This window comes from Odocoileus virginianus, chromosome 5 (genome assembly GCF_023699985.2).
Source record: "Odocoileus virginianus isolate 20LAN1187 ecotype Illinois chromosome 5, Ovbor_1.2, whole genome shotgun sequence".
NCBI lineage: Eukaryota > Metazoa > Chordata > Mammalia > Artiodactyla > Cervidae > Odocoileus > Odocoileus virginianus.
In genome coordinates, this window is record NC_069678.1 from 38,961,862 (window position 1) to 38,989,362 (window position 27,501).

The following is a 27,501-nucleotide window of genomic DNA, read 5'->3' on the forward strand; positions in this document are numbered from 1 at the left end:
CACCTCAAGAATGGTTGCATATTGTCATATCCTAGACAGCTCAGAGAGGTTACAAAAGGTTTTGGAGTCATTACTGTTTGAACAATTGACTGCCACACAATCCAGGTCATCGGGAAACAGAGGCAGTGCAATTGCCCCCATGAAATGACACTGGTTGAGTCTGTGTTTAGTGCTTTTAATGTAAGAAGACAGAAAAGGAAATACTAAAGACCAAACTTTCCTTCAACTCTGCAATCTCGCACAGCCCTCAGTGACTTGGAAAGTTTTCTGACAGGAGACAGTGTGCAGAGCGAACAAGTTACTCCCCTGCCTCCTCCTGGAGACGTGTAAGCAGCTGGTGCCTGCAAGCCCTGGCTGGAAGGGAGTAAATGCACGACTGATATTAAACAAATATAGGCTTGTGCCAGGAACTCAGAAAAGATTCTATATACAATGGAATGGTACGGTTCAAAGGGCCTGGCATGGTTCATGATCACTTTAAGTGTTAGTGTCAAGGGTTGGTGTATCAGAGTCAATAATTTTTTTAAAGGCACTTATTTGATTTTTCTTTGGAGTTCTCTAGGTTATTTTGCTACAGTTTTATTAGCATGGCATATTGTTTCATTGTGCAAATTGTTAATTACCATAAAGCTAGTGTTCTTCAATTTTTGTTGGTTTTCATGGTCAGATTTGATTCACTTTCAAGTGTCACATTATTTTTATCTTTTCTTAACAAATCAGTTTAACATCATTTTTCATTCAACCCAAGGCTGCAACTCATTGTCACCAATCTGAGCTGAAAGTGGGGATAAAATTAAGTGTAAGTTCAGTTTCTTCTCATTACACTGGTGTTCAAAGGTCTGAGTCAGGCAATAGAAAGCTTGGACACACAGTTAACAATTCAGATATCTCATTCATCAAGTAATACTTATGAAATGAGTCTGAGTGGCACTGATCTAAGTGGCGAGTAAAATGAATTAAATACCCTATACCTGTTTCCTGATGGTTTCCTGATGGTGTCAGTCTTGTTGACATTGAAGCTGAGTGAGCCACAGTTGTCTTCATCTTGTTATGCGATAGCTACTCAACTGATTTGTTGACAAAATTGAATGAGATGTATAAAAAAGAAAAAGAAAAACCCTGAAAGTCAAGCAAACATAGAACTTAATATGAATGAACTAGATGGGCTAGCACCTTTTTTATCATCAACTTTGCAATGCTGAAAGTTCTGGAAGAGTTTAAGAGGAGTGGAGTGGATATCTAACTCTATATCAAGATTTATGCTTATTGTTACCATTATGGTGTGTTTCAGCTTCCCAGATTAGCCCTAGTGGTAAAGAACATGCCTGCCAGTGTAGGAGATGCAAGAGACACCAGTTTGATCCCTGAGTTTGGAAGGTCCCCTTGAGAAGGAAATGACGCCCCATTCCAGTATTCTTGCTTGGAAAATTCCATGGACAGAGGAAGCTGGCAGACTTCAGTCCATGGGACTGCATAGAGTCAGACATGACTGAGCAGGCATGGTGTGTTTCACATTGTATGGCTTATTTTTTTCTTTCTCACCAAATCACAAACTCCTAGAAGGCAGATTTCATGTTTTATTTTGTTTTTTCCTTTTTTTGTCCCCAGCATCTTTTACAATTTCTGCAGCAGGAAAGTGCTCAAGAACTGTTCCACATTGGATGAATAACGTGAATGAATGAACAAAGGAATGAACACAGCTTAGTCAGGAGTAGGGCCTTTGTGCATCAAATCCTAGTTGTTGTTTTCACTTTCCCAGGGTCACTTCACACCTCAGATGATGCTCTTTGCTATTTAAGTAAATTTTCAGAGAAAATAATTAGGTTATAATCCCATTCAAAATGGACCTCAGCCTAAAATTGCTGCACTAAAATGATTATCTTGTAGGAACCTGAGTGTCTGAAGAATAATTAGCATCCTGCGCCAGTTGGTGTTTTTTCTTCAGTCAGAGGTCCCATATTATGGATTTCCTAACATTATTTTTTAATAGGAAAAGGAAAAGTATAAATTATAGAAATTAAGATATTAATATTTCTATTTGTCCTATTGCTCATAATCATAACCCAATTTGTAAGGTTCTGTGCTAAGAGTTTAGTATATATAATCTGAACTTTATTGTGTTTGATTTGTTTAAACATTTTGCTATTTCTTGTTCTCGGAAGGCAACAAAAATAACTCATCACCTGTTTGGTAAAATGTTAAAAACCACCTTTAAAAACTCAAATTCTTTCAAAGCGCCCTTGAATCGATTAGCTCCTTTTTCTCATGTCAGCCGTGGAATGAGATCATACCTATATGATAGTGTGATCTCTATTTTACAAATATGTAAAATATCCCTATTTTACATATGATCTCTGTTTTACAAAGAACACTGAAGTTTTTTAATCTATTTAATGCTTGGATAGGACACTGCTTACATATGAGCCACAGGAGGTGCTGGATCTGCTTCCAGTAACTCATAGCCTAGATGAGGCTGGCTGGTCATTAGACTCAGGTATCCAGGGCCCCTGCATTAGACATGGGGCTTTAGAGCACCCTACTGCCCTCCTCTGACTGTTTTTGTTTTTTGTTTTTTCCCATTGGACCAAGGAGATGTGTTCACCTAGAACTTGAGCCACCATCCCTTCTAGACCACAGGCCAGGTACCTGAGACCCAGAGTTCCCCCCTCAGTGAGGAAGCCTTGCTTCTTGGGTTTGTGTAGAGCCTCTTCCCCAGGTTCATTCTCCCAAGGGCACACCACTAATTCCTAGGCCAGATAGGTTTCTGCAAAAGAAAAAAAAAAAAATGGCCAACATGGAGCAAGAAACAGCAAAGGATGGGAAGAGAAGAGTGGACAGCTCCAAACAAAATTTAGGGACAGGTCTGAGAAAAGGAGGTTAAATTAGGAACTACAACACTACCCATGGTAAGAGGTATGGTGGAAGTGAACAGAGAATGCTATGGAAAGATGGAGAAGGACACAACTCAGGTGGGCAATGTGGGTGGGAGGAAGACATGTTGGCAAAGGCTCTTAGAGAAGTTAAATCTTAGAGGCTTGGTTAGAATTATGTTATGGGGGCAGAAAAATGGAAGGTGTTTTAGTAGAGGGAAGGATGTATAGAGGCATGGAGGCATAAGATCACTTATGAGATCTTGAGGTCTTATGAGATCTTCAGGTCCAAGAAACTCATGGACCTGAAATTTCTTCCATGTGGCTGAAAAAAACAGAGGGGCACAAATAAATTGGAGGGGAGAGACGGACAATTGTTGCTATTTAGCTGCATTCACTACCTTTCTTATGGAAATATGAATTTGATTTTATTTGGATTCTTTCCATTGGGTATCATTGGGCAGGACTAATACAATGCCTGGTTTCTGTTAGCCTGAGAACAAAAAGAGTGACAAAAGACCAAAATTACTGAGATCCTTGTGTTTACAGAAGCATTCCCATGTGAAACAGTCAAGCAGCTTCTAGCTTTGAGACCTTTTGAAATACCCTGGTTTTCCCCAGCATCTAATCTTGCTTCTGCCACCTTCTATTCCAATCTATTAGCACCACATATCCTTCTAAGAAATTTGATTTTTAATTAAATAAATTATAGTCAGTATCAATAGATTGAAATCGGAGTCCTCGCTGGTATTAGAAGAAACCATGGACTGATTAGCAAAGGCCTTGAATGCCAGCTGTGGAATTTGGACTTTATTTTGAAGGTAATGAAGAATTGTAATAAACATGAATGAAATGGGGCTAAATGACTTGTCAAAATGTCTGGCCATTCTAACTTACCAACTTCCTAAGAATCTGGAATTCTCTGTAAAGGTAGTATATTAAACATGCAGCCCTCAGTAAGACAAAGAAAGCATGGTAACTGCTATTATTCTTCCTAATACTATTAAAGTCATTGTAGCTTTCCAAATGATTTAATTTTGTTCGAGAATGAATGAATATCGAGCTCATAGCACTCCTGTACTTTCCCTTTTTATATTTGGATCACAAAATAATAATTGTTGCCTAGATGAAGACATTTATAAGTCCATAGGAATAATGCTGTGTATGCATTCTTCTTTGCAATTTTCATACACTTTTATCTGTTCCATGTATAAATACTAAGAATAGATTCACTATGAATTAGTTAAGTGAGAATAAACTTGTGTATTCTGAAAGCATATATTTATTATGATTTACCTGTCCACATTGACCAAAAGTTATTTTTATGTTTTAAAGAAGAAAGATAATTGTGCAAGGAGATCCAACCAGTCCATCCTAAAGAAGATCAGTCCTGGGTGTTCACTGGAAGGACTGATGTTGAAGCTGAAACTCCAATACTTTGGCCACCTTATGCGAAGAGTTGACTCACTGCAAAAGACCCTGATGTTGGGAGGGATTGGGGGCAGGAGGAGAAGGGGACGACAGAGGATGAGATGGCTGGATGGCATCATCGACTTGATGGACATGAGTTTGAGTAAACTCCGGGAGTTGGTGATGGACAGGGAGGCCTGACATGCTGCGATTCATGGGGTGACAAAGAGTCAGACATGACTGAGCGACTGAACTGAGCTGAACTGATTTAACTCCTGAACTGATTTATTCATTCAATTAGCAGCTATTTATTAAGATATTTTAAAGCAAGGTACTATACTAGGCACATTTTATGATGATTCACCCAAGTAGTTCTTAAACATCAAGTGGGTGACAAAACAATTGTGTGCCATGCATTGTTTTAGAATCACTCTGGCAATTCTAAGTTTAGTCATTTTGAATAAAATCTCTTCAAATCTTTGAAAATATAGATGTTCCAGGGATCTAGCAAATGAAAGAAATTATGTATGACTGTCTGGGGGTGGGGTGTGCATCTGTGCATCTTTGTGGTTTTTGCAAATATGGGGATCACAGAGTAAAAATGAAACCTTGATGCCCTTATGACTTTACTGGCTATTGTACTCTGAAGACAGCAAGCTTAGATGTTTTGAAATTTATAGTTTCCTGGAGCTTTTCCACAAACAGTTTTGACGTAGTATAGAATACTTGATCAACTGTCACCCAAGGCGATTTGAAGGAAATGCAGGAAAAGGAAAGGTCTATTTTGAACCTTGAAAATGCAAGGTCTTCTCTTCTACCATGATGAGGAAAAATTGCCCTTTTCCTTCTAGAGAAGATCTATGGAACACTGAGGTTGAAATCCCAAACTCTGCAATACTAAGATTTCTGGAAATCATCACTAAACTGCTAAGGAGCATTTGCAGCTCTTTGCAAAGCTTGCCAGAAGACAACTTTAGTAAGAACTGGAACTTTATGATCATAGATATTATACCTGACACCATCCCATGGTTAAAAATGAATTTGGAAAGATACATGGACTCAATTAGCAAAGCAATGACGAACAAGCAGCATTCCAAAAATCCTCATTCTCTGATACTTTGACATTTATAGCTGTCTGATTTTAAGAATAATGCTTAATCTTATTCCGTCTCAGTCATCTCATCTTTAAACAGAGCTAAGAATACCTACTTCTTCAGATTACTGGGACAATTTCATGAGATAACGTACATAAAGTGCAAAATGAAATTCCTGGTATATACTAGGAGTTGAATAGATGCTGTGTCCTTTCTGCTCTTGTTAGTGCCTTACACGATTTATGCCTAGGAGAAGGTCAGGTTCCTCGGAAAATGGTATTCACTTTATCAATAGTAGGGATAAGAAAGTTATCTACCAATTATTGAACACCTACTTTGTTTCAGGTTAAGAAGCTGTTCAATATTATGTCTCTATCACACAATGACGTCAAATAAACCTTATTATCTTCATTTTGCAGATAAAGGAAATAAAACCCAGAGAGGCTAGGTGACTCATCTAAGAACATATAGCCAGTCAATGAAGCTGCATGTGATTTTAGGCCTGATTCCACAGCTTATACTCTTTCTATTTGTCCACACATGTCAGTTAAAAGACTGTAATTAAGAAGTTAATCAATCACTTATGCAAATGACTACCGGAATGGATACATCAAAAGTGGTTAAGCATTATAGACATCATAGTGATATCTGGGTATTTTTCTTATATTTCTGAACTCTATTGATAGTAAACATTTTATTTCTCAGTTTTCTTAAAATCTAAGTTAAAAATATTAAGATTTGATATTTACAAGCATGCTCATTTGAATTTTTTAAAGTGAATTTTCCTAAAGTGAATTTTCCCATGATGTCTCATCTATTAATACACATATGCTGTCCCTATACACACAGAGCAATGTGAGGCTTTCTTGTCTAACAGGAGCAAGCTGGAGGAATTGAAGCCATCATCTATACCTTAGTTCCCTGGGTTGGAGTGTTAATGTATGAATATCACTTGGCCTCAGGGTGCAGTCACATGAGGCATTCTCAGTTAATTTCACTATTTGATAAAGAATCAAGAATGTCTTATCAGAGGTCCTTCCACAGGGATTTGCCTTCCCATTTCATATTGTCAGTACCCTTTACAGTAAGGCTTGATAAATTCTCACTAATGATTATGATCCAATGTACTTATATTTTACTGTCAATAATTACATATGTGAATGTATGCATGGATGCCCAGCTGCACCAGATGAAGAGGGCCCAGAGGCTTATTTTCCCAGGTGATTTTTCTGAGTAACTATTTTGCCTTATTGTAGCCGTCATGGAGAGCAGTGAACTTTATTTCCCTTGCTGTTCTCTCCTTCCACTTGCCTGGTCAGAGTACTGTGGTGTGAGTGGGTACCCTCTGTAATCTCAGTGCTAAGCACATTGGTATGTTGTTCTAACTTGCCATTTTCTCCTCTTAAAAGTCTTTCTGTACTACATTATAAATACCAAAAGAATGTTAGTAGAAAAAAACACATAAATGCATGTTATTTTGTTTTTAAAGACTTTATAGGAGGTTGAGTTTTTTGGGGGGAAGCTGGGACAAGGAGAAGTATTGTTTTCACTTTTAATTTCATGTTGACCAATATTTTTACTGTGGGTAAAATTAAAATAGACTTTTTCCTGTGTTTTAACCAAGATATATATTTTTAAGCACTAGGCATTTTACAGCATATACCTAACTTCTTCCAAGAGTCAAGCCTATGGACAAATGACTTTTGCTTGAAGATATAGTTCCTCCCATCACCACCCATTAAAACTTGCTTATGATGACAAATTCAAGTTCAGCAATAAATGATTTCCCTTTGCCTTTTTTCCCTCTAAAGAAAGAAAGTGAATTTTCTTGTTGAATATTTGAGAAATGCGTATGGAAACCAATCACTGGGCCTAGTCTAGTAGGTGGTAATGAAACAAGTCAACTAAAAGAAATGAAAGGAATGGTGAGACTCAAGTATATGGGAGAGAGTGACAGAATGTTTTAATGCAGTCTAGTGAGAAGCATGACAGGTTTGGATTCCTACACCAAAGATGCCAGTGAGATTCCCTCCTCATGGCAAACAAATGTTTGTTTCTGATTAGTAGTGATAATAACGCCAACCCTAAAATGAAAAGCGACATGTGAACAAAGTACTGCCTAAGAATTGAAGCCTTGGAATGGTTACTTCTTGAAAGCATGAAATCTTTTTCTTTGAAAAATTCATGAGAAAAAAATTGAACAGCAATTTTAAAGACTAGTTTAGGTACTCTTTAGACCAAAATGTGTTAGTTGATTTATTTTAGGAACATATAAAGACACTATGCTTAATAAATGATAACATTATAGATTAAGCCAGAGTCCTCTTTAATCACAGCATGCCTGCATGCTCAATTGCTTCAGTTGTGTCCGACTCTTTAGACCCCATGGGCTATAGCCCACCCAGCTCCTCTGTCCATGGGATTCTCCAGGCAAGAATACTGGAGTGGGTTGCCATGCCCTCCTCCAGGGATCTTCCTGACCCACGGATCAAATCCCTGTCTCTTGCATCTAATGCAGGCAGATTGAAGGCAGATTCTTTACCCACTGATCCACTGTGGAAGCCCCTCTAATCTCAGAGGTAACCATTATTCTGAGTTTGATGTGTATTCTTCTAATTCATTTTTCCTCCCTAATCCCAACAATTTGTGTTACGACTTCTTGATTGAAAGCACAAGTGTGATTATAGCAGTAGCACTGATTTTCAGGTATGGCTTGTAGAATTATTCTCATTACTTTAAAGTCAGATCTTGTATAATTCATTTTTGTAATTCTGTTTAGTATTTCCCCAGGTCTTCCAATACTTAAAAAGAAACACACAACAGGGAAATAGCTCCTGAGGCAGCACTCAGATGGCGAGAATTCTACAATCACTTATTAAATTGTTCTCCTAAATCTTGAGTGGCTTTATAAGATGGAAATTCAAAGGATGCTACAATGTATTGAATACCATTATACTTAAAAGAAAATGGGAGTTCAGAAAGTTAAATCTAGTAGGGATTCTATGGGAAGCCTTCTTATTCTTTCACCTCTCATCACCTACCCCTTCTCTTAGTATCTTGCAGAGATAGGGAAGAAGAACTAAACATCAAACTAAAATTATCCAAACCTTTGCTCTTGCTTACTCGAAGTCAGCCAGTCTACTCTTTTATGATGCTGCTTGGTCAGAGAGTTATTATTAGGATTTATAAGCAGTCCCATGATAGACTTAGATTTTTTAGGTGTTTATAACTGTCATAAAAATTTAGTATGGCATGCAAGGTCTCAACCTGGCAGTAAATTTTGCAATAATACTTCTCTGTATTATAAGAAAGTTGTTTGTCCATCCTCAAGGAGTTGGAAAAATGGTGGAACAGAATAAGATTTTATTGTACCTGGAAAATTTTGACAGTGAGAGGAAGAAGCTATCTTGTTTTACACAAAGTGTTCTACGTGCCAAGAGGAATGATAACATAGGGTAAAGTATATTAGACCACAGAACAGTTTCTGCACTTACCAGCTAATTCACTTTGGACAAATTATTTAACATCTCTGTCCCTGAAATTCCTTATTTGCACAATGAGGATAATAACAGTAACTGCCTTATAAGGTTCAGGGGAACATTGAAGAAATTAATATGTGGTAAACATTTAGAATAGTACCAGGCATATAAAACAACTATGTGTTTGTTATTTAATATTTTCTTAGAGAGCCAGCTAAATTCTCTAAATTCTTGTCCAGACAGCTTTGCTGATGATTAAGGTATGTTTTCAGGTTACATATAGGTTAACACAAAACATAATTCTTATAATTACTATGTGACATATATAGTCAGAGAGTAACTGTGAGTAGCATTTCTCACTTTTATATTTTTGTTCGACACAGTCTAGGGACAAGAAACAGAACTCTATGAAATGCCATCATACACCCAGAAAGGGAGAGGCAGACAGACAAAGCTGACTCCAAAGTAGAGTAGAGGGTGTGCGTTGGACTGCAAGGTAAAGTATCTAGCAGAGATCATGGTTTTGATCTTGGTTAACCTGAGTCTCAAGCAGATGTTAGTCTCAGATCTCACTTCTCAAAGGGTCTTATCATTTAGGATTAGATATGATTGGCTGTAAAGAAAACATGAAGTTTCTTCTAAACAACTTTCCCCAAAGATAAGAATCAGTTTAGTGGGTAGACAGGGCACTTTCTCAACAAAGCCTTGGCAGGCTGGTGTTTGTAAGAAGCTGCCCTTTGAGTTCTTTGACTGCTGAATGATAATCTCTTTCTAAAGATCTTTGTAAATCTTTAGCATGACATATAGGAAAAAATGGGGTCAAAGCATAATGCTTCTATTTTTCACATTATAAAAGTGCCTGCTTCTTTTTCTTTCTCCCTCCTTCTAAGCCAGTGATGTGTGTGGTGTGAGTGTGTGTGTGTGTGTGTGTGTGTGCGCGCTATGAGCATTTGTGAATTTTTTTTCCAATGGTACATTTATCTCTACTATGTTTTAGGCCTGTACTGTGGTCGTTACACATTATGTCACAATAATATTGAGAGATAAATACTCGCATTCCCATTTAAAAGAAGAGAAAGAGGTCCAAATAAGATAAACTTGCAGAATTAGTTAGATAGGGAACCTAGGCTTGAGCATAGGTATGACTCCAAGACACGGGCTCTTACTATAATAATGAGCTCATTTTTGAGACAGGCCTGGATGTTCACTAGAAGGACTGATGTTGAAGCTGAAACTCCAATACTTTGGCCACCTGATGAGAAGAGCTGACTCATTTGAAAAAACCCTGATGCTGGGAAAGATTGAGGGCAGGAGGAGAAGGGGACGACAGAGGATGAGATGGTTGGATGGCATCACTGACTCAATGGACATGGGTCTGGGTGGACTCCGGGAGTTGGTGATGCACAGGGAGGCCTGGCGTGCTGCGGTTCATAGGGTCGCAAAGAGTTGGACACAACTGAGAGACTGAACTGAACTACCTTTAGGAGTTCCTAACTTTCTAAGTCATGGAAATATTAGTTGTCGTATAGAAGAGATAGGTAGAATTTGTTTCTGGCTCTCCTTTCACTCATTTTCTTATCATCATCCTTTCCAATCATTCACTCTCATGTTCCTTTTTTCTCATTTTGTTGTAAACTCAACAAATCAAATTCATTTGAAACTTAATTGCCTAGGTCTCAGTTATCAAGGCTATGTTTGGTAATTAGAGCTAATTTAGTAGACCAGTTTATACTAAATCTACTCAGTTTCCCTTGCAGAGCTGCACTTCTGGCCCTTCCACCCAGCCTACTCCACTGCTTCCAAACACCATCAGGACCCTTTAACATGGAGCATGCCAGCATGAATTGAAACTGACATGAAGCAGAAACAAAAAGTAGCTCTGACGTATTTTCCCACAAACAATTTCCACAATAGGCAGTACGGAACTATTTCCTCTTCATTCTTCCTGCGCCAATGACAAGTTCTTATTTGAAACTTTTTGAGGCTGAAGATTGATAACTTCCATGTTCAGCTCACATTGAGCACTTTTCCCCTCCTCTGTTTCCCCTCTTAAGTTTGCTATTTGTGCACACACCTCAATCCTAGTAGATAATGGATAGGTTTGCCTACCTAGGGTTTGGTGATTTTATTAACCTGTGAGATCTCTTCTTCAGCATCAGTGCCTTGTATGAGTTGCAGTGAAGCAGAAGTTAGAGTCAACTTAGGGGCATTTCAAGTTCAGATTCTTGCTCTGAGTTCAAATTCTTACTCTGTTAGTCATTAACACAGTGATAATGGGCAGATCAATAAGCCTTACTGAGTCTCAATTTACTCATGTAAAAGATAAAGAATTATAGAATCTAGTTCATGGAGTTGTGGATTCAACAAGACAATTCATATAAAATACTGCATATGTTATGTCAGTTATATCTCAATAAAACTAGGGGAAAAAATGCTTCATGTAAGATCTGACACATAATAATGCATCGGTGTTATATCTGGCAAAACTTTTTAAACTGTGAAAGCCAGCATCAGCAGGCCTGTAGTGCTGTGATTTGCAAAGACTGAGGTAGAACGCTGAGAATCATGGGAGATGTATGTGGTGAAACTAACCACTCGCTGTAGCTTGTTCCCCTTGTAATCTGGATTTGTGCCTTATAAGAAATATAAAAATATTGTGGATTCTGGATCCGAGATCATTAGTTATTTTTATTTAGTTATACTCTCAAATAACTATTGAATGTTTATTATTTACTAATGCTAGTTATCAGAGAACTAGTTATCTGAGAACAAGCTGGGTTTATAAAAGGCAGAGGAACCAAAGATCAAATTACCAACATTCCCTGGATCATATACAAAGAAAAGGAATTCCAGAAAAACATCTACTTCTGCTTCATTGAGTATGCTAAAGGTTTTGACTCTGTGTATCACAACAAACTGTGGAAAACACTCAAAGAGATAGGAATAGAAGCCCACCTTACCTGTCTCCTGAGAAACTTATATGCACGTCAAGAAGCAAGAGTTAGAATTGCACATGAAACAACAAACTGGTTCCAAATTGGGAAAGGAGTTAGTCAATGCTGTATAATGTCACTTTGTTTATTTAACAGATATGAAGAGTACATCATGTGAAATCCCAGGCTGGATGAAGCATAAGCTGGAATCAAGATTGCCAGGAGAAATATCAACAACCTCAGATATGCAGATGATACCACTCTAATGATAGAAAGTGAAGGGAAACTAAAGAACTTTTGATGAGAGTGAAAGAAGAGAGTGAAAAAGCTGGCTTAAAATTCAACATTCAAAAAACTAAGATCATGGCATCTGGTCCCATTACTTCATGGCAAAAGAAGGGGGAAAAGTGGAAGCAGTGACAGATTTTATTTTCTTGGGCTCCAAAATCAATGAGGACTGTGACTACAGCCATGAAATTAAAAGACATTTGTTCCTTGGAAGGAAAGCTATGACAAACCTAGATAGCATATTAAAAAACAAAGACATCACTTTGACGACAAAGGTCCATATAGTCAAAGCTGTGTTTTTTCCTGTCATGTATGGATGTGAGAGGAGGACTGTAAAGAATTGAGCACCAAAAAATTGATTCTTTTGAATTGTGGTTGCTGGAGAAGACTCTTGAGAGTCCCTTGGACTGCACGGAGATCAAACCCGTCAGTGCTAAAGGAAGTAAAACCTGAATATTTATTGGAAGGACTAGTTGAAGCTCCAATACTTTGGCCACCTGACTTCAGTCCATGAGGTTACAAAGAATCGGAAACGACTGAAACAACTCAGCACAAAAGTACCTGATTCAGAGTGTACTCATTGGAAAAGACCCTGATGCTGGGAAAGATTGAAGGCAAAAGTAGAAGAGGGGGGCAGAGGATTAGATGGTTAGATAGTATCACTAACTCAATGGACACAAATTTGAGCAAACTCCGGAAAATAGTGACATACAGGGAAGCCTGTCATGCTGCAGTCCGCTGGGTCACAAAGAGTTGAACATGACTTAGCAATTGAACAACAATAACAAAAAAAAAACAACAAAAGTTGTCAGAGCAAGTATCCTCAAAAGGTACAGGTTAGTAAACATTATCCCAAAAAAAGATATTTAAAGGTAATGTGCTTCATTTTATATAAATCTGTCTTTTATTAAAAGAAATTTGATGCCATATAAAATGCATTCAGTAATATGACATTTTCTTGATCTGATTACAAGATATGAGTTTTCTTGCTTGAAGGAAGAGTTAATTTTCAATCTACAGTCAGCTTGGTGACTCTAAAATGAATTTTGCTGTTTGGGACAATTTTTTTGCATCAGTGTGGTATAAACTATCATATATTGTTATATAAATTATAATATATGATAACAACCATTGTAGCTTACAATGTGGATTGCAACAACTGAAATTTTTTTGTATAGTCTGTTCACTCCTGAATGCTCAGCACCTAGAACAGTTCCTGATACATACTGCTAATGATACGTTTTGCTATTATATACTAGATTTTTGTGCTATAGTCTATCAACATTGATAAGAAATGGATCCTCCTAAAAAGATACTCACCATAAGCTAAGTGAGAATATAAGTAAATCCATTAAAATAATTAAAAGATATATGCTTGGGTAAAATAATGGCCATTTTGCCTGCTGAATTTAGAGATGGAGAATTTAGGTTTTCAAATGAGTAGTTTTCCAGATGAACATAAATAGAAGTTGGAAGACATTTAAGCCTAAAATGATGGATCTATGGAAAACCATGTTACCTTCAGTATTTTCAAATAGTTTGGAATGACAAGATCTAATAGCGTGAAAGAAGGGTGTCAAGGAATAAGGCAGGAAAAGAGGGCAGCACCCAGGTCTTAGAAAGTCTTTGTGCCCTTGAGAAGCAAACTCTCGTATCTTGTGGGAAAAGGGGAACCATTCATGCAGAGTTTTGAAAGTGGAGACATGTAATTTTTCCTCTGATAAAGATCAATTTTTATATGGTAATAAGACTGGAGGAAATCAGCAGGCAACTTGCTATCATTTCAGAAGAAATAACAAAAGCATTTAAATAAGACAAAGTCAGAGTGGCAACTTGAGTAGATGTTAAGAGGTGGAATAAAAGGAATGAATGAGGCAAGCAAAGTGGTCATGAATAAGGCAAGCAGAGGAAAGGCCAACCTTTCTTGCTTGGGTAGAAAGTGGATGGTAGAACCATTAATCAGAAAGGTAAATTCAATTTTGGAAATGTAGGATTTTCATGTGGAGATACCCAATAGGTAATTATTACATACTAGGTTTGTAGCACAGAAGTAAAGTTCAGGTTGGTGGTATATCTGGCATTTTCAGTGTTTATAAAATCATCCAGAAAGATTATTAAAAATTAAAAGAGAAACAGCATACCTTTAAAGAGAGTTCTCTGAGAAGTTGTCATAAAGCAGACGTCTCCAGTGGACAAGTCACATCTGCATAGACAAGGCTCTCCAAACAGCTTTCTGTATTACACCCTCATCCTAAAAAGATGAATGGAAATCTTAACATTAATATCATCAATAATAAACATAATAATAACCCATTGTATAAGATGATCCATTGAGATACAGAAAGAAAATATTGCAGCTTTTAAGTATGTTTATTGTACATATTATGAAAAAGAATGCAGTTAACTTATAAGAAAAATCTAGTAAGAAATTAAAATAAATCTCACTCAGTCCATGTTTCAAGGTCCTTCAGCTCAGTCGCTCAGTTGTGTCCAACTCTTTATGACCCCATGGACGGCAGCACACCAAGTCTCCCTGTCCATCACCAACTCCCAGAGCTTGCTCAAACTCATGTCCATCAAGTCAGTTATGCCATCCAAACATCTCATTCTCTTTTGTCCCCTTCTCCTCCTCCCTTCAATCTTTCCCAGCATCGGGTTCTTTTCTAAAGTGTCAGTTCCTTGCATCAGGTGGCCAAAGTATCGAAGCTTCAGCTTCAGCATCAGTCCTTTCAATGAATATTCAGGACTTATTTTCTTTAGGAATGACTGGTTTGACCTCCTTGCAGTCCAAGGGACTCTCAAGAGTTCTTTGAAGAGGGTAATAATTCTATAAGGCAAAATATTTAACAGAGTCCTCTTCAACTCATTTATTTTACCTGCATTGTAGTATTTTCCAGTTGGTGTAGGGCCAGTGATGAGAATTCACAGATTATGTTATCAGATTTCAACTAAACTAACTCTTCTAAGGGCTTCCCAATTTGCACCAGTGGTAAAGAACCCACCTGCCAATGCCGGAGATATAAGAGACACTGGTTCAATCCCTGGGTCAGGAAGATCCTCTGGAGGAGGGCATGGCAACCCACTTGAGTATTCTTGCCTGGAGAATCTGATGGACAGAGAAGCCTGGCAGGCTACAGTCCAAGGGTCTCAAAGAGTCAGACATGACTGAAGCAACTCAGCTGCCCAATACTTCTAAATTAGCAAGCAGTTCACAAAATTTCCAGTAAGGAAGCAATGTTGACTAAAGATAATACCAGTAAAGCAAGCACAGATGATATAGGAAACATATACAGCTGATATCTCCACTCACAGAATAAACTCAGGAACTAAAAACAATGAAAATTTATTTGGATATTCCAATATTCTTTCAAAATGAGTTTAAAAAAATCAAGAAAAGGTACTTGAAATACAGATTATCATCCATTATCATGACAATGAGCTTCAAATAGAAAATATGAATTGTGATATTAGCTAATGACCTTTAAAATAATCTTCATTCCATTATTGTAAACTTATATTTTGTGCATATATTTTAAGGTACTCAGAGACTATCACATAATGTAATTAACAAATAAGGTACATATATAGAAGACTGGTTTCTGGTGCTTAAATATTTTAAGTGTAGAAATGAACAGTCCACAAGATTTGGAAAGCAGTGAATGAAGGAGTCAATATGTCCTTCAAGTAGTATTCCCTATTAGTTCAATGGTAAAGAGTCTGCCTGCAATGCAGGAGACTCAGGAGATGAGGGTTTGATCCCTGGGCTGGGAAGATTCCCTGGAGGAGGAAATGGCAACCCATTTCAGTATTCTTGCCTGGGGAATCCCATGGACAGAAGAGCCTGGTGAGCTATAGTTCATAAGGTCACAAAGAGTCAGACACAAATAAGCATCTAAACGCACACACACAAGGATTGTCCAAAGGGATTGTGACTGCTTACACCAGTCACATAAGTCACTGCTTATACCCTTCATCATACCAGCTGAGAAAGGAGTTCATTTTATTTCTCTGTGTAATGCATCCCTGAAAAGAAAGCCACAATCTTCTCATCACACTATTGATCTCATTATTGAAATTAAATCTCTGAGCTGTAACAGGGCAAAGAGGCAAGAGAAGAAATTTTAGCAATGTGATGATTTTATTAAATGTTTGAAGGTCTTAGTGCCAGAAATTACAAGTGCAATCATTGGTCCTACTTTCACAGTCCATTAAGCAAACAAGCTGTTTCTGTTTGGACTATTTTATTTGATTCAGGTAACATAAAAGTCTTTCATAACAAGAAATCCATGAAGAAAAGTTGACTTATCAATATGTTTCCATTTAATCATGTAAACTTTCATATAAACAATATAGCTACATATTCAAGCTGTGGCATACTGGCTATCATTAAGATTTATGAATCTTCCCATAGCCCTCAGTTGGTTCTGGGTGATCAGAGAGTGCAATCTTCACTAGGAATCTTAGTTAAAGGTTTATAGGGGTAAGTCCAAAATAGAAATTGCAGTGAGAACTCCATTTACCTTCAAGGCTTGAATTGCTTCAGTAATGTGTGTTCCCAGAATGTAAAAGGCTATAGGAAAATAGTAGCAGTACATTCAGTAAAACCGAAGAGTAGACTTTCAGTGGCAGCTACTTAGGCACACATGTTAATGTCTCGGAATTATATAACTATCGATAAATAAAATAACTATAAAATTTAAGGAGAAAAATGGAGTCTATAGTAAATTTGTTTTTTTTTAAGGAAATACATATTCTTCATAACATGGGGGAAATTAATAAAATCTACAAAGCTGGAGATAAAAATAAATAACACCTGCTTTGTAGGTGGCATATTATAAGAATTTGTATTTGGCATTTAAGATTTTTAGTGGATGAGCAAAGGACAGGTAGAACTCAATGTGGAGAAGAATGTGGCAGTGATGGGGCTTATTTGTTGTGGTAGGAGAGGTCTAGAAGCTGGATAATATTTATAAAAAGTATAGCTGTAAGAATGTTAAGAAGCTACCTTCTTTGACCCATTCCAATCATCTACCATCAGGGACACATGCAGGCAGTTATGGGAAAAATGTTATAATCATCACAAGGATTCAGAATTTTACCTAACCATAATATTTCTTAACTTGCTTCCAAGTTGGCTCAAGAAGTAGAGATAAAGAATTTCTCTAAGTTCTCAAGTTTTCTGAGAGGGTTCACCAGTGAGTAATGAGGATAAGGAAAATGATCATTCAAGAATAAATTTAACCATTGGATCAAATATGGGATCTACCATGATAAGGCCTTACTATTAACAAAATGAAAAAATATGGTTTGCTGGATTAAAACATTTTTATGAAACAAATGAGGTGATATGGGAGCAAAAAAGCAAGAGTAAAAAACCCATGACCTTCTGATTAGGGGAGGGCTTGGGAAGTAAGAGAGCTAGGTCACTTAAGTCTTATCCAGAGACTTAGAGAGCCTCCAGAGGGAAGACATCTTTGGCCACTTGTGTTTATCTAAGTAGAAACTCATGTGCATCTTTGGGCAGTTTTGTGAGTCTACTGAAAATTTCGCGTTATGTACAAATCAATTGTCATCAAATAGTGATCAATTTTATCTTTAATCTATTTTGAACAATTTCACAGTGATAATTGACCAAGATTTTCTTTGGCTTTAAAAATGGACTGTTTTCCTCTTTTCTCTGTTACTGTTTTCTGCTCCTTCCAATAGAACCTACTCTGAATGAAGTATATTAAAAACAAAGCCCCTTGCACTTGGTCTACTTTACTTCATGCTGAGTCACTGATGAGTTCTCCTTTTGCCAGCTTTTGATCCCAGATGCAACCCCAGTTTTGGTTGTTCTTCTCTTAAAACTGAGCTTTTCATTTTCTTGACATTTATGCCTCTTTTGTTCGTTGGTTGGTTTCTTCTTCTGTCTTCTGTGACCACCAGCATGCCAGATCTCTTGGAAGGTTTTTCATTTTCTTGGATTCTCTTCCTCTAGTACGTCTCTTGACTGTGCAGCTGATTTTTCCATGTCCTGGGCCCATTTCACTTGGTCTCTCTTTTACACAATATAGTTCTAGTTGGAGAGGTCTCCTTACACTAAGATTTCATGAGCCAATTCTTCTTATATCTCAAATACTAATATCAAACTTTCCTCTAAGACATCACTGGAGCTTCATCTCTGAGCATACTCCAGAATTTATGTCTAAATACTTGCAGGGATTGGCAGACTTCTTTTAATTACACACAAGAATCTACCTCTAGTTTGCTGAAAGTGGAACATCTCATGCAAGCAGTATTTATGGATACAGCAGTAGAGACCTCAATATCAGGAAGTAGGTGGATATGGGAAGGGGAAAAGGGGTACAAAATGTTTGTCTTTCATAGATGACCAAGAAAAAAAAAGAAAACTAAAAAGGACTGCTACCATTCTGACAGTCATTGTATAAAAGTTTAAAAATAACCAATTGGGATAAATTCCTTTCAAGCTCCTCCTAACTCTGGATATTTTGTTTCTAAATTTGCCACCTCTGTTTGCCATCTTGAAATGGTTGCTAACCTTTGCCAAGGCTAGTAGTCTTACCTCCTCACAGAAAGCAGCTGATGTATAATTTCTAGACATCGACAGTGATAAGAGGGAGAAAAAGGCAGCAACAGAAGTTTTAGTATAGAATAATAGTAAAAGCTAAATAACAATAGGAGGCAGAGAGATGAATCTCTTGACTGTTGAAAGACTGCTCCTGATGATATGTAGAGCAGTTCCTGGAGTTGGTGGAAGTGAATACACATCTCTGGGAATCAAAGCAGAATCTAATTATGAATGAAGCCCAGGAGAATTCCCCCTCATCACCTGGTACTCTTACTATTGTCAATGAATGCCTCTCACTATCTATTAGGACTTTGGGGAATCGGCTGCATAACATGGGTTTTTGTGAGCTCCAAAAATCATAAGATATTTAGCATCTCTGCACTTACGTCTTCCTGTAACAATATGTTTTATCGTTTGGAGAAAGAAGGAGTAAATCTACTTGAAGCAAAAGCGGTGAAAGCTTTTAGTAATGTTTATGGTTGTATGTAAATATACATTTGGCAGACTCCATTGCTGAAAGATTTGTTTGTGTGTGTGTGTGTGGTAGTAATGGTTTTCCTCCGTTTCTCCTTCTGATGCCTACTTTTCTCCTCTTGCTCCTGTTGGCAATGCTCCTCCCTTTCCAATCACTTTACTTCCTCCCTCTGAAGAACAGAAGATAAACTGAGGTTGACCACTCTGATCCTTGGGAGAAGAAGCTTCTCTTCAGATACAGATACAGATTAAAGAACAAAATGACATGCTCCTCACTCATTTTCCATGATCTCTGTGTATCAATGGCTGTGTTTCAAATGTAATCTTGTAAGAAGCCCAAAAGAGGCAAGTTACCAGTGTGAAGCAACTAATACCAAACCTGGCCAACCTCAAAAGGATTTCAATTTAGACTAGAGAGAAGATGTCAAAACTGTGGTTTCTACTTCTCCTCAGCCATTCACTGCCTGTAGTCAGGGTGAGGTAGTCCACACAATAAAAATCCAGAGCAGCAAGGTTGTTGAACCAAAGCTTCAAGTCCAAGTATGTGCTCTGGAATCAAATGAGAGCACCTGATGCTTAGAGCCTGCTGAAGTGCCTGGTCATAATAGGTTTAAATGGATAAGTTATTAACCTGTGAGTTTTCTGATGTTGTGGGTTGAAAGGCAAGTCGTTGGTGCTGTAATTCTAATAGCAATGGTGATGATGGTGGAGGTGTTTCCTGTGTGTGTGTGTGTGGTGTGGATATTTATTGCAAACTTATTCTTCACTAAGGAAGTTCTTGGCAGGAATTTAAAATGCAAGGGTTATAAACTAACACATGTGCTTTGAACAGCACCAGGTTTACAGTCAAGAGAGGGCAGTACATGGCACTATTAAGGATAACAAGAAGAAGAATTCTCTGATGGGAACTCTAATAAATGTAGTAGCATGCTGTAATAAAGAGCACTGGAAAATGGATGAGGTATAACAAAATTATTCATAAAGAGAAATGGAAAAGGATGTCATGCTGAGTGGATACATGCAGTTATATAGACACTAACAAGGTTATCACGAGAAGCTGAGTGCTAGGACGTTCACATATGTTTTCTAACTAGCTCAAAGAGAGACTGTTTTTATCTTGAAGAACAGGAGAGCCTGGAGTTAGAGGTGTGCTAAATCTTGCTACTGATTTTTAATAATTCAGAGCCAAATAGCAATAATGGTTCATGTAGGTCAGTTTAATGAACAAAGCAACCTCACTTCAGGTTGTTTGATGGAAGGTTCTCTGCCGAGTTGCTAACTGGTATACTTTAAAGCTATCTCCAGGGTTCTTTTTGATATGATATTATCCTCCTCACATACTGTGCTTTCTATACACCAAAATATAATGTGATGCCACGAGCTAGAATGAAAACACTAAAAGAATTTTCAAATGAGCCCATGAGCTCTTGCTCTGAAGGGGCAGTAATACTAGAAAAACAGAGGCAGTTCCCTGCTCACACACCGTTCAATAAAGTTTTCTAGGAATTGCAGTAATTCAGAGTTGGCTAGGAAGTCTTCCCTGGGGAAGGAAATGGCAACCCATTCAAGTATTCTTGCCTAGAGAATCCCATGCACAGAGGAGCCTGGTGGGCTACAATCCATGGGGTCGCAAAGAGTCAGACACGACTGAGGGACTAACACACACACACACACACACACACACACACACACACACAGGAAGTCTTCTGTCAGTCCTTGGAACTAAGGAGAGCTTATTCACAATATGTTTATTATCTGAGGCTAACCAGCATAACATTACAACAGATCTGACTGGTATTAAATGGACTGATTGAAACCGATTCATCTAATGTATTGACAAGGAATCATTTTATTGTCATGCAGTATATGGAGGATCCTCTATTTCTGTGAATTTCCTTTGATCATAAATTAAATAGTGCAATTACATGTATGTCTTAAGTTTAACCCATGAAAAGAAGATTAATTATAGATTTTAGGCACTCAAGACTTTTTCTAGAACAAAATTATATCAAGACATGGCTAAGAGTATTGGTGGCTTGAAAGCCAATGAAAATAATTGAAAGTATTTTCCTACTGAAGTGGGCCCTTGTGGATGTGGATTCCATATGAGAGGAGACCAGAAAGCCCACTAATGTTGGGATGCCTTGCAGAATTTGGCAGTTTTGGCCATACAACTTTCTTGACTAAACTGAGCCTTATAGAATGGAGACTTGCTTCAGTTCCTTTTCATTTCAGAGGCCTCTCATGATATTTGGTTTTCTATTTAGCAGCACATGTGTTTTTCAGTATATTCACTTTTGGAATATTTCTTCTACTGCTTTCTCTGCTCTCGTCTGGCACTTCAAAATGCACACTTACACATTTTGAAACACTTGGGAAGCAAAGGCTAAGGCATGATGAGTGGACACCCTCTGACCCCCGTCCTTGAGGATTTTGTACCGAGAGGGCTCCTTTGACAACCAGCTTCACCTAGGGGCCACACCTCACCACACAATATTCAGTTACACTCAGCCTCTCTCGCCAGAGGTTCCTAGTGTCTTTGAGGTTTGTTCCGTCCCTCTCAATGCCACTTGCCCTAGATTTATTTAGTGGGGCTATAGGCCTGGAACAGAGGCTGGGTTCTTACTCCCAGCTTATAAATACTATCATTGTGCATGCACTGGTTCTCTAAGGCAAGTCACCTGTCCAAAGAGGTTGGGTTTCTCAGAGAGTTTTCACACTGAAGGTTTGCTGGAGCTAAAGCATTTATGAATCAGAAGCTTGAGGGCCGGGGGCTGGGTGTGGGGTTCAAATTGGAAACTGACTACCTGTTTCTTAACTCAGAAAAACACACCATACTCTGCTCTCCAGGAAAAGCCCTGCACACTGGGTGGAGCAGGGGGTCAACCTTTGTACTAAAAGTAAAAAAGGTTACATTTCTTCCCCAGTCACATGAATTAAAACAATATTGTTGTTAAACTTATAGTTGGCAAAGAAAGTCACCTACTCCACCTAATTTGAGCCTCTGAAGGCTATATATTGTCAATTCCATGTTATAGGTGAGAAAAGCAAGTCTTATAAACAATCAGTTTGCCACCCAGAAGAACTGGGAAGTGGAAGAACTGGTATGGGAATTGAGACCTTCTCTTTCTAAGTCCACTGATCTTTTTTAAATTCCAGAAAAATCTATAGGTCCTTTGTCAGATATTAGCAACTTTACCTAATTCTTTTTATAGCTGCTGTACAAAACAGGAAGCAGAGATCTCAGGTAGGAATACACAGGCAGGTAACCTTAGAGGAAGTTGTGTAGATTTGGGCTGTGACATCATGTCTGGGTCAATTTTCAGGCCCAGGGAAGCCAGTGCACCAGGGACTCGGGGAAGAAGCAGATAGTGGATGTTTCTAATAGAGGAGAGAAAGAGAGCTTGGATAAACTCTCAAGACCAACTTCTTCTCAAGTTTGCCTTAGGGAGCAATACAATCAGAGCCGATTAACACAGGCCTTAATGCTTTGTAGCAAAAGTGAATAACACTTATTGAGGGGAGACTAATGCAAGCTAAACTTTCATTTCCGAGGATAAATTAATATTCTGCTTAAGTTTTCTAATTCCCTAGCTCCCTGGGTCATACAGGTCAATAGTTAGTATGGTAGAATCCCTGGAACAAGTTCTCCTGAAGAGACTGTGTTAAAGAAATGAGCAATACAGAAAAAAGAAAAAATGATAAACACCAGAAAATGCTTCAGAGATACTGTATCATTGTTACTGGGAGGAAGTGTCACACGTAACTTCAGACTAACTGTTTATATGGTGGAAAATCAATTTTGAAAAATGTAAGCAGTGGCCGCTGTGGGGCCCTAGCTAGGGTTTGAAATAAAACTCCTTTAAGTAGGACATAATTATTTTCTTTGGTTTCTAAAATATTGGCTATCATAAGCCATAAAAAATATTTATTTAACACAACTGGCCCTAACCTATTTATCAAATGTAACCATAGCCCCAGGCACAAAATCCTAGCACTGGCTCACAGGCACGTGGGTGATGCTGCTACAATGGAGGGCATGTCTTGCTGACACACACCGGAGAGGTGGTCACAATGAGAGGCATGCAGAAGGTATGTACCATCTTATTCTCTATGCTGAACCCCCACCAGCCTTACCAGCTACATTTTATTTATGAAACAGATTTATGGTTCTAAAAAACAGAGCAAACTCATCAAATGAATTTATTTTAAATACTGAAGCCAAATTAGCAGTTTTCTTTGCATCTGTGACTTTTACAATGAATCTGTATGTGGTTTTGTTCCCACTTTCAGTCTGGAAAAAGACCGATCTTACGAAGTATTTGGTCTACCCACCTTCCTCTGTGAACCACCCTCACTCAAGTGGGTTTCTCCAAAATCTACAGCTCAGTAGGTATTTTCACAGCCGGAGAAGTGAGGTTGCTAAGTCTGTTGTTCTTTATACCCCTGGCCTGTGAGAAAGTGTCACATTTTAAAGAATTCTATGCTCTTTGAACTTACTTTCATATAGTGAGATAAACAAAGTCGGTGCTCAATAAAGCTTTAGGTTGTAAATGACTAACTAGGTTTTGCTACCTAGATTGTTGTTCAGTCACTCAGTCATGACTGACTCTTTGTGACATCATTAACTGCAGCATACCAGGCTTCCCTGTCCTTCACTATCTCCTGAAGTTTGCTCAAACTCATGTCCACTGAGTCGGTGATGCCATCCAATCATCTCATCCTCTCTCATCCCCTTCTCCTCTTGCTCTCAATCTTTCCCAGCATCAAGGAGATAGCTCTTTGCATCAGGTGGCCAAAGGATTGCAACTTCAGCTTCATCATCAATCCTTCCAGTGAATATTCAGGGTTGATTTCTTTTAGGATTGAATGGTTTGATTTCCTTGCTGTCCAAGAACTAGTTGGTATAGCTAACAAATAACTAATTGAATGTGACTTGAAGCTTAAAAGAAGCCTAGAGTTGTTGCCTTCTTTATTATGAAATACAAGGCATACACAAAAACCTCACGAATCAAAAACGTGCAGTTCAATGATTTCTTGTAAGGCAACACCTCTGTGACTACCACCTAGGCCTAAAAATGTAAAGCCTGTTGAAGTGTTTCTTATAACATTCATGAATTAATTTAGAAATTGTTCATGTCCCTACTATGCCCAGCACTATCTTAGGAATCCTTAGAGTCAGTGGGAAAGACAAACCATATGCAAATAAATATATAACATGTTAGGCAGATAAATGATAGGCAGAGAAATAAAGGGGTTTAGGGAGACACCAGTGAAGGTGCAGAGGGTTATTTTACATGTAGAATTACAAGGAGAGCCTTTGAAGGACAGGGGTCATGTTTCGTTTTAGTCTGTGTTTGGGGGTGACTCACCCATAGTATTAATTAATAAATGTCGATCAAGTAAACTGGATAATGATGGAATCAAGTATTCATGAGAGGACAAAGCAATCACAAAAACAAACAGAAGACAGAAAAAAGAAAAAACTAAATAAAAAAAAAGACCAATCACAAATTAGTTTACTATGGAAGAAGTCTAGGCAAATGGCATTTTGTTTGGAGCAGAAGAAAAAAAATGGTTCAGACAATGTGCAGCATTAGGACAGGAAATTTGATTCATTCTCAGGCACTTCCTTTCAAACTATTACACTAAGGTAAGATTTTGCAAGTTCAACAGAGCTCCAAATGCAGACTTGCTCAGTTGTGTCTTTGCAACCCCATGGACTGTAGCCTGCCAGGCTCCTCTGTCCATGGAATTCTCCAGGCAAGAATACTGGATTGGGTTGCCATTCCCTTCTTCAGGGGATCTTCCCAGCTCAGAGATTGAACCCGGGGTCTCCTGCATTGCCGTCAGATTCTTTACCATCTGAGCCACAAGGGAAACCTAAATACAAACACCGCGCTATAGAATTTGGGCCAGCGTCCACCTATCTGTGTGCTGGGCTTCACTTTCCTAAATGTTTCCAAAAATCAGTGATTATGTATTTTAAAATGCCAGTGGAAGATAAAGAAAGCAGTAGGCACAAAGTATTACAAAAAATAAAAATCTCAAGTAGTTAGTTAAATACTCTTCAATTTTAATATTGACATTGCTAAACAACCCACCAAAGATCACTTTAGACCTCTGAAGATAAGAGGAACTAACTAGAGAGAGGGAGGGAGGGAGAGAGAGAGAGAGAGAGAGAGAGAGAGAGAGAGAGAGACTCTTCCTTTAATATTGAGACCCAGGTCAATCAAGAATGTTATTTGGTCAATGCTGCAGAACCCATACATATAATTGGCTCAGAGTTTTAAATAAAATGGAATCTAAATGGAAAATTTCAAGGGCCAATTTTAGTAGAAAAAGAAATATTTGCAGGGTTTTTTTTTTTTTTTTTTTTTTGGCTTAGACTATTTAAGGATGTAGCCTGTAAGAGCACTGTAAAGGAAGAGAGAGAGAGAGAGAGAGAGAGAGAAACTTTTTGGGTGGGAGAGAGGGTAAAGCAAGCAGAGGAGAAGACAGGAAAGAAGGAAGGGGAGGAGAGAAGGAGGGGCCCTTGATATCAACAATTTGAGGAAAGTTAGAAATTTGCAAAACAGAATTGAAATGTGTGAGGAATTGTTACATGGCTCCTTTATTAGAAAATTATCTTCATGTTAAGCTGCCTCTGTATTTTCTTCCTTTTCATGCCCATTGCAAATTGACACAGTATTCCAAGCAGTGTGCTCTCCATGTAGTAGTCCTTCAATAAATGCAAATGATGACATTGATTTTACTAAATCTATTTCCCACTTCCTTTTTAATGACTCCTAATAATCTTCATAATTAAGTTAAATCAATAGTAGCATAAGTAGAGAACGGGGCATTAAAAAAAACTCATGTAATCAATCATTCCATCAACCAATAAATATTAATTGTACTTCAGGCAGTGTACTGGGGCTTTAACTATAAACAAGGTATATATGGTCTGTGATCTAAGGATTACAAAAACTAGCCAGAGTGATATTTGACAACAATCTTTATTATTGCCTTGGTCATCGTCTTTGTCTTCATTATCATTATTGCTAACACATTCTGAGAATTTCTTCAGTTCCAGGTAGTCTTTTAGAATTTACATATATTACCTCATTTGGGCTTCCCTGATAGCTCAGTTGGTAAAGAATATGCCTGCAATGCATGAGACCCTGGTTCAATTCCTGGGTCAGGAAGATCCCCCAGAGAAGGTATAGGTCCACTCGAGTATTCTTTGGCTTCTCTTGTCGCTCAGCTGGTAAAGAATACACCTGCAATGCGGGAGACCTGGGTTCGATCCCTGGGTTGGGAAAATTCCCTGGGGAAGGGAAAGGCTACGCACTCCAGTATTCTGGCCTGGAGAATTCCATCGACTGTATAGTCCATGGGGTCACAAAGAATCAGACGTGACAGAGTGACTTTCACTTTCACTTTTCACCTCATTTAATCTTCACAGCAACATTTTGAGTAGACGATATCAGCCTCATTTTTCTAATGAAGAAATTAAAGCTCTAAAAAATTAGGAATTATAGAGTGAATTTCAATACACTGCTAAAGTTGTTACGAACCATACTGTGATGGTTTAAATAAATGGTGACTAAAAGCAGCTATCAAAATTCAGAAAGAGAATCAAGATTCTCTTCCTCCATATACCCTCCCTCTGCTTAAAGAAAAATATATCTGAAAGTCTTCAAGTAGCTTTATTTTAAAGGTTATCTTTCACTTTCTTAACTTTTCAAAGAGGGAATCACTGGTGATAATGGTTACAGTGTTTTATATACTTGATGCTTTGGAAGTTAAGATAGGGAAGGTAATACAGATGATGTGATGTGATCCAGAGCCTTCTAAAATGAGGGGAAAGGGCACACCGATTGAGATGTAAGCCAAGGCACTCTCCTTGGGAATTTAGAGCCCTGTGTTTCATTTTCTGACCTCACTACAGAGACTTCCACATCATCCAGACCTGCCATTGGATAATAACTGTGTCCAGCAACCCCTGGGACCCAACCAATTTATCATCTACTCTGCTAGAGAGATTTTTGGTTCCTTGCATCCTGTCTTGTGCTGTGGGGTCTAGCGAAGCCAAAGGGTTGCTAATTGCCATGTTAAATTCTCCTGGCCTCAGCTATTCTCTCCCTGGTGTCTCTCAATCTCCCGGTCCAATTGGGGACATTCATAGGAATTTATCTGCACTCCAGGAGTTCAAAAAGCATTTACTGCTAGTTTGTCTGTATCAGCAAAGGAGAATGGTGGTTTTAGTCAGGGTGACTGTGCTCTGCATTTTATGATGCTATTTCATAATAGGAGGTTGCAATCTTCTGCCTACTATAAGATAAAAGGGAAAAGAATTCACAGCAAGTTGTGTTTGGGGAAACATTTTCTTGAATTTAA

At 38.1% G+C, this 27,501-nt stretch overlaps 1 long non-coding RNA gene across 1 annotated transcript; it reads right to left on the reverse strand.

Moving 5' to 3' along the window:
* Positions 1 to 1,706: 1,706 nt before the first annotated feature.
* Positions 1,707 to 23,691, reverse strand: LOC110135264 (uncharacterized). Its single transcript, XR_011487566.1, has 4 exons — positions 23,620 to 23,691; positions 14,216 to 14,325; positions 2,647 to 2,764; positions 1,707 to 1,790 (listed from the first exon to the last, which is right to left on the reverse strand). It is a non-coding gene; the product is annotated as an uncharacterized lncRNA (long non-coding RNA).
* Between the last annotated feature and the right edge of the window lie 3,810 nt (positions 23,692 to 27,501).